This window comes from Symsagittifera roscoffensis, chromosome 3 (assembly GCF_963678635.1).
Source record: "Symsagittifera roscoffensis chromosome 3, txSymRosc1.1, whole genome shotgun sequence".
Classification (NCBI taxonomy): Eukaryota; Metazoa; Xenacoelomorpha; order Acoela; family Convolutidae; genus Symsagittifera; species Symsagittifera roscoffensis.
The window spans coordinates 54999979-55018321 of NC_087064.1; the positions used below are offsets into that span (position 1 = coordinate 54999979).

At 33.2% G+C, this 18343-nt stretch overlaps 1 protein-coding gene across 1 annotated transcript in view; it reads left to right on the top strand.

The window, feature by feature from the left end:
- LOC134842238 (uncharacterized) overlaps positions 1–18343 on the top strand; it is a 47079-nt gene that overhangs the window by 6465 nt on the left and 22271 nt on the right. The window lies entirely within an intron of this gene.

An 18343-nucleotide genomic window follows, 5' to 3' on the forward strand; every position in this document is an offset into this window, starting at 1 on the left:
ACTAACTTTCTTTCGGAGTTTTTATTGTGTGTGATGTTTAGTCTAAGTAATTCATTCTTACAATCGTCAGGATTGAGATGTAAAAGACGTTCTATATTACTTTGATAGAATGATTCATGGTCAAGTCGGTTTTTGTTGCCGTTGGAGACTTGTGAACAATGTACTTTCTTTTCGGAAAATGTCGCTGTGAATTGATAACCTGTAACTGTTGTTGCTCGGGCTTTTGAATAGAGTGTTGCTATTACATTTGTGGTTTCTATAGCTTGTGGTTCTGTTTCACATTGTGATACTTGATTTATTGCATAATTGTGTAGTGTTTTTTGTTCATTTTCTTCGCAATCGTAATGTGTTACTAATAAATCTTGTGGTCCTGTACGGGGGGAAGGGTTTATGTTTTGATTTGAGGTTACTAGAAAAAGGAGTTGGAGAAAAATTAATAATTTTAGAATATACATGTGTATGATAATCCTGAATATGGGTTATAAAATGTAATGTAACCAATTGTGTTTTTGGTATATCTGTCGTATTTATATATTACTTCAGTAGTTATAAACGGTGGTGGTAGTGATTGAGCTGTTATGTTAGGTGGGTTTAATGGGTAGGGATGTTGTGTAATATTGTTTAATTTAACTGTGATTTCAAACTTTAATTGTAAACTGTTTTGTTGGAGTATTTGAATATTGTGATCACGGATATCGTTGTGAATATCTTGGCGATATTGTAATCTATTAAGTGCCCAGTTATGAAGGCGGTTACTTTCTTGATGTTGTCCGAATAATGGTGGAGGTGCTGTGAATGTATTCCAATCTAATCTTAAAGGAATATTTGTTAATGATTGTTCTCGGTATCTTGCGTCGAGATTGTTTGGAAAAGTTAAGTTAAAAGGTGGCGGTGAGATTTGACTAATTGATGGTGTTGATGGGAGTGATAATGTTTCGGGTAGTGATGAAGATGTTGTATCTGTAGAGATGTCTATGGGGTCATTGACTAAATTTGGTTCACCTTGTGTGAATGAATGTGTAGTCCAATATGGTAGTCGTGATGTTAGGTTTGGGGGGTTAAAAGGATTTTCACGTATTTGTTCAGATGTTGGTGTTGAACCTAAGTAATCTGAGGGTAGACTTGAAGTGCTTCGTTGTGAAAAAAGTGTAGGAGTTTCTGGTGTGATACCAGTGGTGTTTTCTGGAGTGGTTTGTGATGGTGATTGAGGTATTTCGAAATGAACTCGGGGAGTTTGAAAATTTCTATTTCGTCGAGGATGTATAATTTGTCTATTTATTTCTGTTGTGTTTTGGTTTTGACTAAGGTTTCGTATTCTACTTAGTTCTTGTGGTAGTGTTGGGTAAAGATTATATGTTGGTTCACTTAGAGATGCTTGTCGTTGAACTGGTTCTAGTGGTTCAGATAAACGAGCGTGCCGTTCTTCAAAAGTGTATGGATTATCTTGAAAAGAAATTCGTGTAGATGTTTGAGGATTTTGAGTAGTTGAAGGTGATGTTGGATTATCTTGGGATTATGTCGGTGAAGACTGACTTTGTGACTGTGGGGTAGCAATTTTTGATAGTTTTTTGAATTATTATTTTAGTGAGAAATTTTGTGTTTATTATAATATTCTTCCGAAAAAATAATTAGGAAAATTGTTGCTAGGGCAAATGTGATGATTGCTTTCTTTATACATTTACATATGGTCAAAATGAGGGATGATAAAAATGTTATGAAAATTACAAACAATAAAAAAATATCAGTTCTACTGAAAATTGTTCGTATCATTTAGACAAGTTGTTGAAATCGTACCTGTGGATATATTCAAGGGTTTTGGAAAGTTGGAGGAATAGTTCAAGAGTAGTGTAGAAAATTAAAAAAATGTTACAAAAAATGATTAGGATTATTAGAAAAGATTCAAGTATATCAAAAAGAAATATTATAAAAGCTTCAAGTATTGAAAAAAAATGTTTAAAATTTATAAGTATTTGGGTAACTGTTTGAGAGAAGAGCATTTAAGAAATGATCTCTTGGTCGATTATTTTTTGCTGTTTGAGGCGATTTTCTAGTGTGGTCGGATTATTTATTAGTTTTTTGACAAGTGGGTTGAGTTTTGTAAAAAAATTGTTGGGGGCAATTTTCATGGTGATCGGGAGGTCGTCTTTTTCTTTATTTTTGTTTGTCAAATGATCCGGGGTATGGTGAGATTTTTATGCTTTAGGCTAATTAAAATCTTCATTTTGTTACTTTAGGCTAAGTTATCAAATTTGTTTTGGGGGTATTCGTGGTCTGAGTTGGGGAAATATTGTTGATTTTTGGGTTATTAGATAAGGGAGGGGTACGGTATTATGGTGATATTTATTTTAGTTGTCAAGTTAGAGTGGTTTGCTTATTTTTGACCTGGAGGTTGTAAAGTTATAGTTAGAGATGTGCCTGGAGTTCTAGATTATTCGTCTAATTGATTCTTAGTTTGAGTTAGAGAAAGTGGCGGATTGGATGAATCCTATTGGTCTATTTTGAACTAGAATTATTGCGTACTTGTGAGCATGTTATTTTGAAAAATGGAAATGAAAAATGTTACGGAGGTTTCAAGATTGTGAAGTATAAAGTCTTAAAATTACTTTTTAAATTCTACTTTCTTTAATATTTTAGATTGGGGGATGAACATTTTGTAGTTTTTACGTGGTTGATTTCGGAGTCTTGTTGTTTTTCTATGTTTTGATTTGTCTATTTCTTCTTGGGGTATTATTTGTTCTGTCATTTTTCTATTTTTTCTTTGCTTTTGGGATTCTTTATGGTCTAGATTTTTTGTAGTGTTTTTGGTAGCTGTTGGTTCTGTGTTTTGATTTTCGGTGGGGTTATCATTTTGTTCTGTATTTTTCAGATGTGGTTCGTTTTGAACTATTTTTAATCCTGTGAAGGAATATAATTGGGTTAATTCGCGGAGTGCGTATTCTTTTGGGTAATAAGGTAATAGGTTGTTTCGGTGTTGAACGATTTCTTTTTTATTTGGGTCGGTAAGTTTATATGTGACATCAGTGGGTCTTGCAATTATTTGGTAGGGTCCTTTTCGGAGGGGTTGTAATTTTTTAGAAATTCCTTTTTGAGTATTAAAATTAGGTATGAGAACAAATGTTCCAATTTTTAAATCGGAAGCTGGTGTAAAACGTGAATTGATTTGTTCATTTATGTTTTGTCTTTGTAATAACTTTTTTGTTATTTTTTGGTAAATTTCATTGTGTTTCTTATCTCTATTTAAAATCCATTTGGTGTGTGTACCGGATGCTAATTTAAGAATTTGTGGGTGATGAAAATGATCTTCATCGTGTGTATGTAAAGGTAGGTTATAACAAATTGAGTCTTTATTTGGTTGACAATAACCTTGTGCGTTTTTATGGGAATTTGCTGTAAACATTATTGGTTTGCGTGGCTTTTGGTTAAAAACCATTTCGTATGGTGACATTCCTAGTGTTGTCGTAATTTGTGAGTTATATGCTAAGGGAAATAATTTTACATCTGCTGACCATTCGGTATATTTTGTATCATTTCCGTTGATGATACATCTAAGATATTCTTAAAAGTGAACGGTTCATACCTTCGACTAAGCCGTTTGTCCAAGGTGCATGAGATGTACGTGGTTTGTGTTTGATGTTGTATAAATGACATAGTGTTATTATTTCATTATTTATGAATTCTGTACCATTGTCTGTGACTAAAATTTCTGGTAGTCCAAATTTTGCTATCCAGTGTTCATAAAGTGTTGTATATGCGTAATAAGCATTACAATGTGGTACTGGGTTAAGTGCTACATAGTGTGTGAATGCGTCAACAATTACCATAATGTAGGAGTTTCCTTCTGATGAGGGTGAAATTGGGCCTTTAGTATCAAATGAGATACGGTGATTAAAGTACAGACTTTGTCCTTTAAAATCTTGTTTTTGTGCTATTTGTTTTTGATTTGGGTAAGGTTTATTTAGTTGACATACTATACAATCATTGCATAGTACTTTTATCCAAATTGGTGCATTTGGGAAGTAAAAATTTTGTATAAAATTTGAATATGTTTTTTCTGATCCAGAGTGTCCTTTAATATTTTGTGTATGTGAAATATTAAAAGCGATGAGAATCATACTTAAAGGAAGACAGGGGACTATGTATTCGTTTAAGTTGTATTCTAAAAGGTCTGTAGTTTCATTGATTGTAGTGTTGTTAAATTTACGAAAGTATCTGAGGAGTGTTTTGTTTCCTAGAATGGTTGAATCTGCTTTGACAGGTTTAGTTTTATATTTGTGCCATGATTTTAGTTGTCGAATTATTGGGTCAAGATTTTGGTATTGTTTTAGTGTTGAAATTGTAATTGTTTCTGTTGGAGGGAGAAAAATGTTTTCAATTTCGAATTTAGATAAGGGTATTGTATCTAATGGGTCATGAAGGTCAAAAACTTGATTTATTGTGTATTTTGAATCATTTGTTTGTGGTCCTGATAAATTTATTTTATCAGTTAAATTTTCTTTTTCTATTAGTGGAAAATGGTCTTTTTTAGTTTGGTGTTGTTTTGTTCGTTTTTGTTGGGTATTATTTTTTATCCATTGGGAATATGGAATTGGTTTAAAAGTTGATGTTCCAAGTAGGTCAACTTCATAATGATTATTTTGACAATCTAAATAAAGTGGGAAATGTTGTAAATTATTTATTTGTGATTGTTCAATATCAGTTTTCACTGCATATTTGCATTCTAATCGGGGTGATGTTTCGTTTTCTGCAAGGTAGAATTTTATGTTTTTGGGTATTTCAACTGTCGTTTTTCGTGTAAGTAATTCAGGTGGTGTATTTCGACTTAAGGTGTCTGGTAATGCAAGATTTTTTCCTGCAGTCCAAACTATATGTAAGTTTGGAAATTTCATTAGGATTAATTGAAATCTGTAAACTCGGTGGTTTGGATTAGACTTTTGTGTAAAAAGAAAAATGATTGGTTTGTGATCTGTGAATAGAACTGTGGGATGTTTTGATCCAAGTATCAGAAATTCATATTCTGTTAGTGTATATATTATGGCTGTACATTCTCTCATTAGAGTTGAGAGTCGTAGCTCTGCTTGAGTGAATAATCGGGAATTTGCTGATATCAGGTTCATTTTATTTGTACCATTATGTGATTGTAATAGTGCTGCGCCGATGCCAAAGTTCGAAGCATCGCACATTGCATAAAATGGTTGATCAGGGTCTGGAATTGTGTTTGAAATTTGTTCAGTTAAAAGTTTCTTTATTTCTTCGAATCGTGCTTGATGTTCTGTATTCCATTCAAAATTATTTTGTTGTCTAAGGATGTTGTAAAATGGTCGTAGATATAATTGCATTTTATAAACATATTTACTTAAAAAGTTTAACATTCCAAGGAATTCTTGGATTTTCTTTTTATTTGTTGGTGGTTGAAGTCTTTGAATAGCGTCAATGCGTGATTTCAGTGGAGTGATTGTTTTTCTTTCTATGTTATGTCCTAAGAATTTAACTCTTGTCAAAAAGAAGTGTGATTTATCGGGTGCTGCCTTCAGATTTTCGTTCTGAAGTATTTGGTGATATTTTTCTAAAACATTGAACATTTCGTCTTTTGTTTGTGATTGCATAAAAACATCGTCTAGATAGGTGATTGCGTTTTTCTTGAGTATTAGTGGTCTAAAAATTTTGCTCATAAAAGCTGAAAATGCTGCTGGTCCTATGGATATTCCATAGAATAAGCGGTTAAATTCATATTGTTGGTTTCCGATAACAAATTGTGTTAAACGTCGTGATTGTTCATCTAGTGGCATTTGATTGTATGCACTATTCATGTCGGCGGTTGTGAAGTATTTGCCATTTATTTTTGTTAAAATAACTTGTATTGGTTCGATGGGCCAATTACATTTTGATTCATCTATGAGTGAATTGAGGTATCTAGCGTCGAGAACGATTTTTAATGATTCTCCTTTAGCTAGAATGATAACGGGGTTGATGAATGTGTTGCCTTTTGGTTGTTCTTCTTTATTAACTGGTGATATAATATTGTACTGTTCTAAAATGTCGAGTAATCTGTTTACTTTATCATGTAAGTGAATTGGTACTTTACTTGCTCTCTGTTTTTTGAAAACTGCGTCTGGTTTTAATGGGAGATGTAGTGATGAACTGATTTTGCCAACATCGAATTTTGATGTTGCATAGACGGATGAATATTTAATTAGCTGTTTGGCTAACTTTTCGAATTCGTCTTGTGTTATTTGTGAATGTTGAAAATTAAACATTGTTAAAAATTTCTGTTGGTTCTCTGTGTAGTTACTTATGTTGAATGTAGGTTTGAAATATGGAGTTTTTGTGAAATAATCCGTATTTCTGTTTTCGTTACTTATTATATTATTTATAGATAATTCTTCATTAAGAATTGTTGATTGGCAAATATCTAGTAATTGAAGTATATTATTTACGCGATAGGCTTTTTCGTGTATTGGTGATATTGTAGCGTTGGTTTCACAATATCCTAAAAGTCCTAAAGGTAATGTTACTTGGTAAGGTGTGTTGTTATAAACATGTAAGGAAATAATATCTGAATTCGAATTTTTCAAATATTTTATTGAAGAGATTGTGATTTTGAAAAATTTATGAATAGGTTTGAATTCAAAATCTGACATATAAAATTTTTGTTTGTTTTGTTCTTTATCATATTGGTGAACTTGTTTGATTGAAAAATTATAGATGTTTCCTGATAGTGGTTTCAGGTGTTTTCTTTGTTGGTTAAATATTGGGTAGAATTTTGAAAAGAATGGTGGTTGTTTATTTAATCTTTGAAAAAATGTTAAGGATGTTTCTTTTGTTTTTGTATATTTATCTTTGATTAATATTTTACTATTTAGGATGTTAATTGTTGGTATATACTTCGAAATAAATGGTATTCCAATGATATTATATTTAATATCAGTGATGTGGAATATTTGTTTAAATGGCTTATTTAAAATTTTGCTTTGTTCCATTGTTCTGGTGGGGAGGAGAAATAATTGAATTTTTCCGTAGTTTATCAATGTTGATCCTTGTGCTGTTGCTAGCTTACTAGAGGTTTCAAGAGGCGTTAGCTTTGGGTGTAAAGTTTTTATTTCATTCCATGTGCGAATGTTTTCTTATGTTTGATTCGGCTCCTGAATCAATTAAAAAATCTATTTCAAGGTCTGGTGGTTGAAATTCTTTGTTTCTTGGGCTTTCTAAGAGAAATGGTATTGTCCAGATTTTTTCTTTGGGTTGTTCTTTTTGTATATTTTGGTAGATGTGGTTTGTATTTAAGCATTTTGTTTTGACATTTTGATTGGGTTGTTCTGTAGTATTTTTTGCATTTGTTTCTTGCGTTGTTGGTGTGGAATTTATGGGTGTAATGTAATAATTTTGAAGAAATTCTGATTGATTTTCATATATGTGTGATGAAAAAGGTTGTTCATATATGACAGATTCATAGTCATTTTCGACTTTTATCATATTGATAGAAAGAGTGTTTTCTGTATCACTTTCTGAATCTGATGATGTACAATTTATTTGATTGAGTTGTAATGTATCAGTTACTGTGTCATCAATACCTGGGGGGTCTGATGTTGTTTCTGGGTTAGCTTGTACTTGATTGATTTGTCTTTGATGTTTAGGTGTACTGCTTCTATGACGATTATTAGAGTTATTATAGTGATTATTATTCCGGTGTGGTGATTGGGAATAATTTCTATAACGGTTACTATAACTTGAATGTCGATTTTGTGAATTATTTCGCGATCGATTTTGATAATTGCTGTTTGGTCTGTTATAGTTCGATCTATTATATGAATTATTCCTTGATCGATTGTTCGGGTAATTCTGGTTTCGGTTGTTTGAATAACTTCTATTTCGATTATAGGAGTAGTTTCTATTCCTATTGTATGATGAATTTCGTGATTGGTTGTTTGGATAGTAATTATTTCTTGATTGGGAATTTGATCTAGAAACAAATCGTTGTGTATTTGAATTTGATCTGGAGTAGTTTCTACTATTCGGTCTATTGTAGTGATTTTGTGATGAATTTTGCGTGTTTCTTCGTTCTGGTGATCTTCCTCTATAACTTGAGTTATATGGGGATTGATTTCTTGTATAACTTGTATTGTTCGGAAGTGGCTTTCCTGAACTGTTATTGCTGTATACATTTTTGTTTGGTAGATTTTGATCTTTTTTCATGTATTGATAGAATGATTTATTTGGTTCTTTGTATTTTTGAGGTTTATTTTGACTATCTTGCTGTTTTTGTCTACATTCGGAAATACTATGTCCGTATCGTCGGCAATAATTACACCATTTTTTGAAAGATGGTTTGCCTTTAAAGTTTGGGTTCTTTTCGTAAATATTAAGTATTTCAGTGATTTTTTCGACGAGGTCTGTCTCTGATTCCTGTATATTGTTTATATTAGTGGAAGTCGTTTCAATTTTGTTAACGTATTGTAATTTCAGATTTTCCGTTTCTTCTAGTTTCATCGTGATTTCTGCTTGTTCTAGTTTGTCTACTAGTTTTCTAAAATCTAAATCGGGTTCTCGAATTGAAGAAGGATGGGATGCTCTCTTTTTTATTGCTATTTTCCTTAATTGTGGTGTTAAGGTCATCATTAAGATTTCTGTCATCTTTGTGTTTTTATAGTCGTGTGTATTTAGTGAATATGCTTTTCGAACTAGTGTTTCGATTCTTACTGCTAACTGTTTGATGGTTTCGTTTGGTAATCTGCGAATTTCATTACATAAAACTCTTTGTTGTTGTTTGTTTCTTTCAGAGTCAAACATTTTTGAAAATTCTTGTGTAAATCTTTTCCAGTTTGATTTTATTTCTAGAGGTAGTACTGAAAACCATTTTTGGGCTGCGCCATCTAAGGTTGTTTGTATCAACGCTGTGCGTCGATGTATCCAGTTTTGATGTAGTGGCGTATTAATTGGTTCAGGTCCAATGTTTAAAATCAGGTTTGCTGTTACTGCATTTAAATAATCTTCTACAGAGTATTCAGGGTCTGTTCCTGTGAAAACCATTAAAGGTTTGTTTGATGTTATTGATGATCCACCCATTAGGTATGGATTCATTGTCATTTGTAATGATTCTGCTGCATTTGGCATTTGAGAAAAATTTGAAAGTTGGTTTCTTGTTATTTCATGTTGTTGGAGATAATATGGGAGTGGTATTTCATTCTGCATTTGTGATGGTTGATACGAGTGTGCAGTCATTGGATTTTGTTGTTGAATTGGTTGAAAAGATTGTGTATTAATTAGATTTTGTTGTTGAATTGGTTGTTGATGTTGTGCATCTATTGGTTGTGGGGAAAAATTTCTATGATTTGTACGTGTTCTCTGTATTCCTTGTCTACGATATTCTTGAGTAGTTGGTGCAAATATATCTGGTTGTAAAAAATCATCATCTGAGGATAAATAATCCATTTGATAAGATGTTTGCTTTTTATTTTTATTTTGTTGAAAAAATGGATAATTTTCACTGCGATCCTGTGGAGGATTTGGTTGAAAATTTTTGGAATTATATTGGGCCGTTGGGTTATCCCAGTTTCGAGGTTTTGTATATTGATTAAAATTTCTTTGTGGTTGATAATTTGTTTTTGACGGATGTGTATAATTATAATTATGGTCTGCAAAGTTGTTTCTAGTGAATGTTTTGCGTGTCTTTGATGGTATTGTCATGGGTCTGTATGTTTGGTAATCCATATGTGAATATTTTGGAGCAACCGAAGGTTTAACGGTTGATTGTAAGGTTACTTGTGTTTGTGAAGGATTTGTATTTCTTGGTGTTGTTAAATTCGGGCGTATTGGTGAAATACTTTGTTGTGTAGTTGTTGTGTGTACAATTTCTTCTCTTATGAAGTGTGATGGTGTCTGGATATCTTGTTGAGTAAGATTCCTAGTTCCATTGAGGTTTTCGTTGTGTATGACTGTAGAGTTTAAACTATTATTTTGTGTATCGGGTAAAAATGTATTATAATTTAATGGTGTTGCATCAATTGTTAATGGTATTACTCTTACATAATCTCTTATGTAAGATATTGTACCTATTGCTTGACTTGAGATTGATTGTGGAAAGTTTATAAATGCGGGATGAGACCATTCGGGGTCCCAAACATAATCTGATTGTTCTGTGATAGCGGTATCATCGTTCGAATTTTGGGGTCTAAAATTTTTTCTTGCTTGTGCAATTAAATCAATATTGTGTGTGAAATAATCTATTATGAACCATGCCAAAATTTTTTGTAAATCGTGTTTGGTATGTTGTGAAACGTCGTCTTTCGTGAAATTTTCTTTAATGATGTTTAAATAACTAGAGAGTAGTGTGATTTCATGTCGTACTCTTAAATGTTTTGATTTTTCTGTCGGTGAGACATTTGTTAATGGGAGTTCATTTTCTAATATCGAAATATAACTATATATTATTGCGAAAACTTCATTGGTGAAAATGGAGTTTGCTCTTTGTGAGTTATGGTATTGGATGCTTTTTATATATTCTGAAAAATTTTTGATAATTCTAAGTCAAGATCGTCTGTTTGAATAGTATATGTTCTATTATTGTGGTTTGGGGAAGTGAATTCTATAGAGTAGATTCCATACTGTTGTGTTATGTTGCATATATCTTTTAGATAGTGATCTATGATTTGTCTTTTGATTTTTACATCGGGGAACTCTGTTTTACATGGACTGATTCCGGGTTCAAATAAATTTACAAGTAAATTTTGACAAAATATGTGTTGTCCTCTATCAGTATCTGCATCTACTATAAAGGGAAAGATTTCATCATCATCTGGAGTTTCGTCACCTGGGGTGTGCGTTGAACTCATTTTTTCGTTCGATGACTGTTAATATGTAATTATTAATGTGTCGAATTGGTTGATTCCAATTGTATAGATGTACTGGTTTGTGTTTGTACTGTTTTTTTATTCTTCTTTTTCCTCTTTGTGATGAATTTGAAGTTGTTTCTGAGTCAGAAAAATATAATTGATCGTGAAGTGGGCAATTTTTATCTATTGATTCTTTTAGTTTGTAAAGTTCGTCTAAACTGTTGGTTTCTGATTCTGAAAATGCGTTTCGATTTTTTGAAAATCTTTTTCGTGTTATTTGTCTTTGTTTAGTTATTATTTTCCTCTTTAGTGTTTGTCGTTTTGTTCGAATGTATCCAACTGTTTGTGTATGAGGTGTGATTACAAGGTCGTATTTTTTGTTATCTATTTCACAATTGTGTAAAACGATTGTTTGTTTATTTCCTAGGTTTTTAAATGACATAAGGTTTAGGATGACGGATGCAAAAAGTTGTTAAGTGAATTCTAATTACTTAAACTGTTAGTCCTTACGATTTTTTTTTGGTTAGCTTAACCTGGGTCTATTTGTTCAGAGTTGGAGAGAAAAGTATATCGATTCCGAAGAATGATTTTTACTTTCTCGTGAATAGTATAAGCTAAGGTGTTAACTTACTTAATCTTACTTAGGGGTAGTGATTGTGTTCAAGGGTTGGAGAATAGTAAATCGATCCACAAGGTTCAGGTATAATTAGAACGCGAGTAGTTCGTTAGATACTATTTTAAACTTACTAAGTCTAAGATTTATCCTGGGTCTGGTAAGAGGGGGGGTCAAGTGAAGGATGAATAACCGAAGTTCTTCACTGTTTATCCTAATTTGAATGATTAGTTTTGTTTAAAAATTTCTATTAGTCCTGGGTTTTTAGAAAGGGTTGGATAGTGAATCGACGTTTGAGGTCGTTAGACACTAATTAAGTGGGTGGGGGAGAACAAAGTTGTTCTGTTTGATCCAAGGATAAGCCTTGACGATCAAGTTTGAAATTTAATTAAGTAGAAAATGATTTAAGATCCAAGGATAAGCCTTGATGATCTGATTTTAGAATTAAGTGAATTTAAGTTTTAATAAAATTTTAAATTTGTGTAAAGGAAAGATTTAGTGTTTCGATGATATTAGTGAGTTGATGATTGCTGTTATGTTTTAGGTGATGAAGCTGGAACAACAGGATGATTTATGATTACTAACCATTTATTGTCATGCTACTAATTTTTATTTTTATTTTTCAATAAATATTTTTCAAACATGTTTTGTATAATACTGCAGAGTTTTAGGAAAACGATTTTAGATCTTTTTATCAATCGTTATTGTATAATATTAATTTTGTTTAGCGCCTGAAATGATTCTGAAGAGTAACTTCAAGGTTTTATGTTTGCAAATGGAAATCTAAATTCATTGCAAGTAATATTCGAAATATAAAAGTTTGTTCTGGCTTTTGCCGAACTATCATATAACTATACGGCAAGTTTCTACTTTGTCGTATGTCGTCTTTGGTTCGAGGTCTTCTTCCAATTCCGGGTAGTTCTGTTATGGTTCGGAATATTGGCTGTGATCTATTGAGTCGGAGAGACATTTCAATTAAATTATTGTCGTATAACATTTTGTAAATGTTTTTGTCTAATTTCTAATCTATTTTGGTTAATTCTAATCTAGTAAGGTCTTGTTCGAGACTTATGGTCGCACCAGATGAGTTAGGACTCGTGGGTATAACTCATAGAGTAATTTCGGATAGGGTACACCGTCTGCTCGTCACGCTATCTTATTTTCGGCCGGATAGATTCGTGCAACTTCTTAGTCTAATACCGATCCTAATCTTACTCTTATACTATCTAGTCTCAGGTTGTTTAACTAGTCTCTGCTAGGCTCAATAGATCTAGGGTATACTGGTTTATTGCGGCTGCTGAAGTGCTCGGGAGAGTCCAACTAATTTCTAAGTTAAATTCAAATCTCTCTGGTGCTGAAATTACAAGTAACTTCAGCACTTACAAATAAGTGGATTGTTAGTTTGATGGATCATGATTGGTTAATATTAAATACTTTACATTGGTAAAACATTTAATTTATCCAATCATAAAATGTAGTTTAGATCAGGTTCCAGGGGGGCATGCTGCATAAACGCAAAGCTGTGATCGGAACCTCCCGAAAGTTGAATCTGTTGGGCGGGTTGGGGAGTTTTCGAGATAATGCTAATCTTACAAAACGAAAATCATTTAAACAAATTTCAGATGTTAACCACAAAAACAGCATTTCGACCATTAAAATTATGAGAAGTTATTACAATATAGGTTTCTTGACAAATTTCTGTAAACTTTACTTCAGTTCTGGTTAGTGAGATTTCTTTTTTGCTGGAAAAATGTTTTCTCCTTAACAGTTGCAATATTGTTTAGGAAGTTTTGAAATAATTTTGTTAGAGATCTATAACGATCTAGAGGAATCTTCAAAACATCCCAGAAAAATAACCAAAAAAATTGCATGTATTTCTTAAGCAGGGGCACAACAGCGGTTCGCCGTGATGGGCTGTACAGCTCGTATGTTGGTCCTATCCCTCGTGGATAAAAAAATTGAAAATCTTGAAGATCTTTCCAAGATTGCAAGAAAATTTCAAATTCGCTTTTCGGGCTGAAGAGCCATCATACAGGTTTCTGGGGATGTGTTCATGGCTTTTGGACGACTAAAATCTTATAAAGCACACATATATTTTTTTAAAGATTCTTTGCTATCTTGATAAATTTTCAAAATTCTCGAAGATTTGTGCAAGACAATCAAGATGGCTAAACCTGGCTGGTGTAGGGGAACGGATGATTGGTTTGACGAAGAATAGCTATTATTAGACTTCACAGATTTACTTATCTCGTAGCATGCTAGATAGTTTGAGGAAAAAATTAGAAAACACCAGAAATCCGCAATACAAAAACTTATTGAGGAACAAAATAGTTTGATTAAATCATGCAATATTACAATTATGTTTTTTTACGAACAGTTATTTGGACTCAAACAGATGGGTAATCGCTGAATCTAATTAAAACGGATCTAATTAGAATTGGTTCGGTACCATTCCAACGGGGAAAAAAGTTTTACCGAGCATTTTCAGTCCCGTTAACCTAATTTCAGTTTTATGGATTCGTACTGAGGGAGAAAAATAACTGCCAATGAGTATAATTTTCAGTTGTCAGCAGTTTCTGTATAAACTCTCAATTAGTTATTGTTGTGATCATTTGAAAAATGGAGAGGAACTTTGTAATCGGATGTGTTTTGAAATTTTCGACTTCTTAATTCGAGCGAATAAAGCGTGCGAGCAGACTTGCAATTGTTTATTTTAATGGCTTAAAAGCTTCCAATAGTACAAATGTAAAACGTAAAGTTTTAATTTTACTCTAATAACATTAGTTATTTGAGTGTTTTAGCGCGTTTTGGAATCGAAAACTTCAAAAAATCAAAAAGCTGCAAAAAAGTTGAAAAAAACTCGATATTTTTCGTTTTTTTTTGTCATTTCTCAACAAAAATAGTTTTTCATTTTACTTATTTTACTATGACTGTCGAATATGCCTAGAGTCTACTTTTTTGTCCAGATCCTTTTATCACGCCACGCCGAAGATACGACACTATATTGAAAAAAATGTGTTGTTTTTTTAAGACTATAGTCGGAACATTCGGTGCTACTTGCACAGTAACCAACTATCCTTGTTTTATTTTGCATTGTCGTGAAGTTTTTCTTTCAAAACTGCTGTAACACTTTCAGCGTGTATGTGCCTCATTAGCTGCACTCGCATAAGAATTTTTGGCAGGTGACAGTTCAACTTGATTTGGAATTGTGTTATGCTTTCGTTCAGTAATTTTGGCATTAGAATTTGATGTATTCGTTAGTAGGTAGATACGGGGCATGGATCACTTGATCCTCTGTATGAGCCACGCACCCTTAAGGCTAGAGCAGCTGCCTTATTCGCCATACTAATGAGCATTACTATGTTACATCAGGGGCGGTCTAGGATTATCTCGAGTGGGGGGCCGATTTTCAAAAAAAAAAATTCGAAGTTTTTTTTAAATTCGCCCCCCTCGAAAAAATTCTAGATCCGCCCCTGATGTAACTTAGTAATTCTCATTTTTGTTCATCTTTAGATTTTCCGAGTTCTCCCAAAGCACTACAAAGACCCTGTTTTGGCCAAAATTTCTTCGCGACAAAAATTTGGAAAAACAGTCCAAAAAAGGCGTTTTTAGGCACTTTTTGGAAAACTTTGCTCAAAAAATAGCATTTTTTCGGCGCCCTCCTCCTCAAAATTAGAATATATTGGGGCCGAAGGCGCCTTTTGAAAAGTTTTAGGGTCCGTCACCAAAGATGGATATCTCAAAATGATACAAAGAAGGGACCCTTTGTGTCGGCCGGGGGTCGAATCCCAGAGGGAAAAAGCGTCCACCGCCCGCCCCCTCCCCCTAAATCCGCCCCTGTGTTACATGACAGCTTTTCAATTTTGTTTTGCTCTAGAGATACACCAAAAGTCATTTAAAGTACTGCTTTTCGCACAGATTTATTACGTTAAAAAATATTTCTAGAGTAAGACAATATAAACTTCGGAAACTAGTGGTTGGAAATTTTGGCCTGTTTTTTGAACAGATTTCCAGATTTCCATGTTCATTAATTAAACTTTGGCAGCCACATTTTCAAAAGCTTAAAACAATTATCAGATAAAATATTCAATTAAAATTTTTAAACTAAGTATTATATAACCCGTGAGTAAGAAAAACACGATCGCGCAAAAATTAAAACTGAAATGCATATTTAATTCAGAAATAGTTGTCAAAAATGATACGTGCGTTAGGGGAAATAGTAAACAAGGTCCAAAAGGGGAAAAAGGTACCAAGGTCCGGTTACGTAGCAGTATTTAGACAACCGCGTGTTCAGACACTGTATTAACCAATCAGAAACGAGACAAGGAAGCTATGAAATTCCATTACGAGGCCAAACTGTGCACTGGATAGGAGCACAATTTTGTGTCTGTATGTTCCTGGATTCCAGAGACAAGTCTTTAAATATCAGAAAATCTTGTCGGGTGGATCAAAGGAAAGTAAAGCACAAAAGAAGAACAAAGGGAGCGTCCTTTTGCGGAATCCGCTTACAATGCACAAAATGCACAGTTTCTTCTTTGTATTGAATCATTTCTTCTTTGTCTCGATTCTGGTTTGTTGATACAGTGTCTGAATACGCGGTTTCTAAATACAGACCGCTCTCCCCAAGGTCCAAATATTGTACAGTAATCAATTGTAGCAAGTTTTTCACAGAGAGCGGGCTTTTGTTTTATTTCGGAGAGTTGTTATGACCGTAACCACCCGCACCAAATTTTCATCGAAAATACTCGATTACAACGGATTACATCGGTAAATTTAATAAAACCATGAAATGGAATTTTAAAAAGACTTTAATCATTTTTTTGAAGTTTCAAAACCCATTATAATCCATTATCATAGGTTATAATCCATTTTTTATTACAGCGTAATTATCATTATTTTTTAATATTAAAAAAAAATGATTTTTTTTGCAAGTAAAATGTTTATTCTACTTTTTAAAGAGCGTTCAGCAAACCTAAAACACGATTCGACATGCTCATCCACGTGTACCCCGACGCCCCCAATTTTCACGCCGCAACACCCTCAACACCCGTGTCCGCATCACACCGCAATTCGCACAATCTCCACTCACACACAACCTCACACCCCCCAGTAGCAAAACATCATTCCAGACCCCCACACGCTTTTCCACACCCACTCCCGCACATCCTGCCACACCCACCCCCGTAAAAAAATTACGAGGGGGGAGGGGCTCGAAAGAGGCTTAACATGGGATGAGGGAAAAGTAGGGAATGAAGGACGGAAACTGGGAAGAAGTCGGAGAAAATCAGTAGAAACTAGAAAAAAATTGAAACACAAAAAATTGTGATTTTGAAGGGAAAAATTTGATAGAAAAATACGCTAAGATAAGTTTCTCTAAGCAACTTTCTACTAAAACGTGCGGTAACTCAAAAGCTCAACTGCGAGTTTTTTTAATACTGCACTGTGTTGAAAATTTCAGTCTAGTTTTAGAAAAAAAGTATAACTGATACATTAAAACCAATTATTAACATATAAAAAGGATATATTGATTTGAATGAAATGGAAAAAGAAATAAAAAACATTTTACTATTTAAAAAACCTAATTGAATGTTCCAGCTGTTGTTTGCTAAAAGATTTCAGCAATTCTAATTTCGATGTTGTTTTTATTCTTTTAAGCAGAAGCAGCAAACTGTTTGAAAAAGTTTTTGATATAGGCTTTGTAGGCGAGGTGCGTCCATAATTGCGTTGCTTTTTCGTCGATAAGACTTCGGAGTCCAATTTGTAGTCCTTATTGTCGCTATGTTTGTCAATGCCCTTATTCTTGTAAATAAATTCTCCTCAACTATCGAGACAACAAGCCGACGGGACTTCAAGCCGAAGGGACTCCAGGCCGAAATTTAAGCTTTATATAAACCTCAAATCACTATTTTTTTTATCTGTGAAACGTTGCTTCTGTGAAAAATTTTAGGCAAGCTTAGACTAGAATAAATTCATGAAAATAAATCACTTGTGACTGGCATCCGTTAATAACTTCAGCCGGTTTTTGAAATGCATAAATTATAAACAAGAAAATTGCCTTCAACTGTTATATTTTTCAAATTTCCAAAACATCATTTGGAGGCTTAAATTTCATGAAAACGCCAATAACTACTAAAGAAACATCATAAAATTGAGTAATTCTTTAAAAACGTATTCAAATTCATCATATTTCATGACTTGATGGGAAAATTTTTGACTTGAACTCCCTAATTTTACGATTCGGCTTGAAGTTTCATCGGCTTGATGTCCGGCACCCACTTTTCATGGACTATTTTTGAGTCGTGTCGGAGTAAAATATGGCAAACACGATAAATTTATTGGCGTTGTTTAGTTTTGATTAGTTTTGGTATTAATTATGAGATAAATAATCTTGCAACAGTTCCGAATAATTTCATGATTTTGATTTTGTTGATTATTGTACCTTGATGCCAGGGTTTCAATGTATAAAACAACAGTGTTTAAGACACTGAATAATTAACTGTTTAAAACAACTTCCCCTGATTGGCAGATTTTCTTGTCTGCTTTAACTAACTGAACTGTATTTGTGAAATAATCTACTCGATGGATTTTGTGAACGAGGTATTGAACGACGCGAATGGCTCGAAAGTGCTGAGAAGCGGCGAAAAGCTTTTTCCTGGATTCATGATTTGCTGCGTTTCTTTTTGGATCCAACTTTTTCGGAGTCGACTGTACTGAAAGTAGAATAAGAAGAACACTCAACTTAAAAAAGTACGGTGCATGCTTAAACTACATATAATTTCAATGTTTTTTTTTGTTTAAAACAAATTTAAATTGTTTTAAACGTTTTAACCTTTTTTTTTAAACCGAAGCTAGTTTTTGTTGCAACCCTGCATGATACATAGTAATAAGTTCTCCTGAATATACA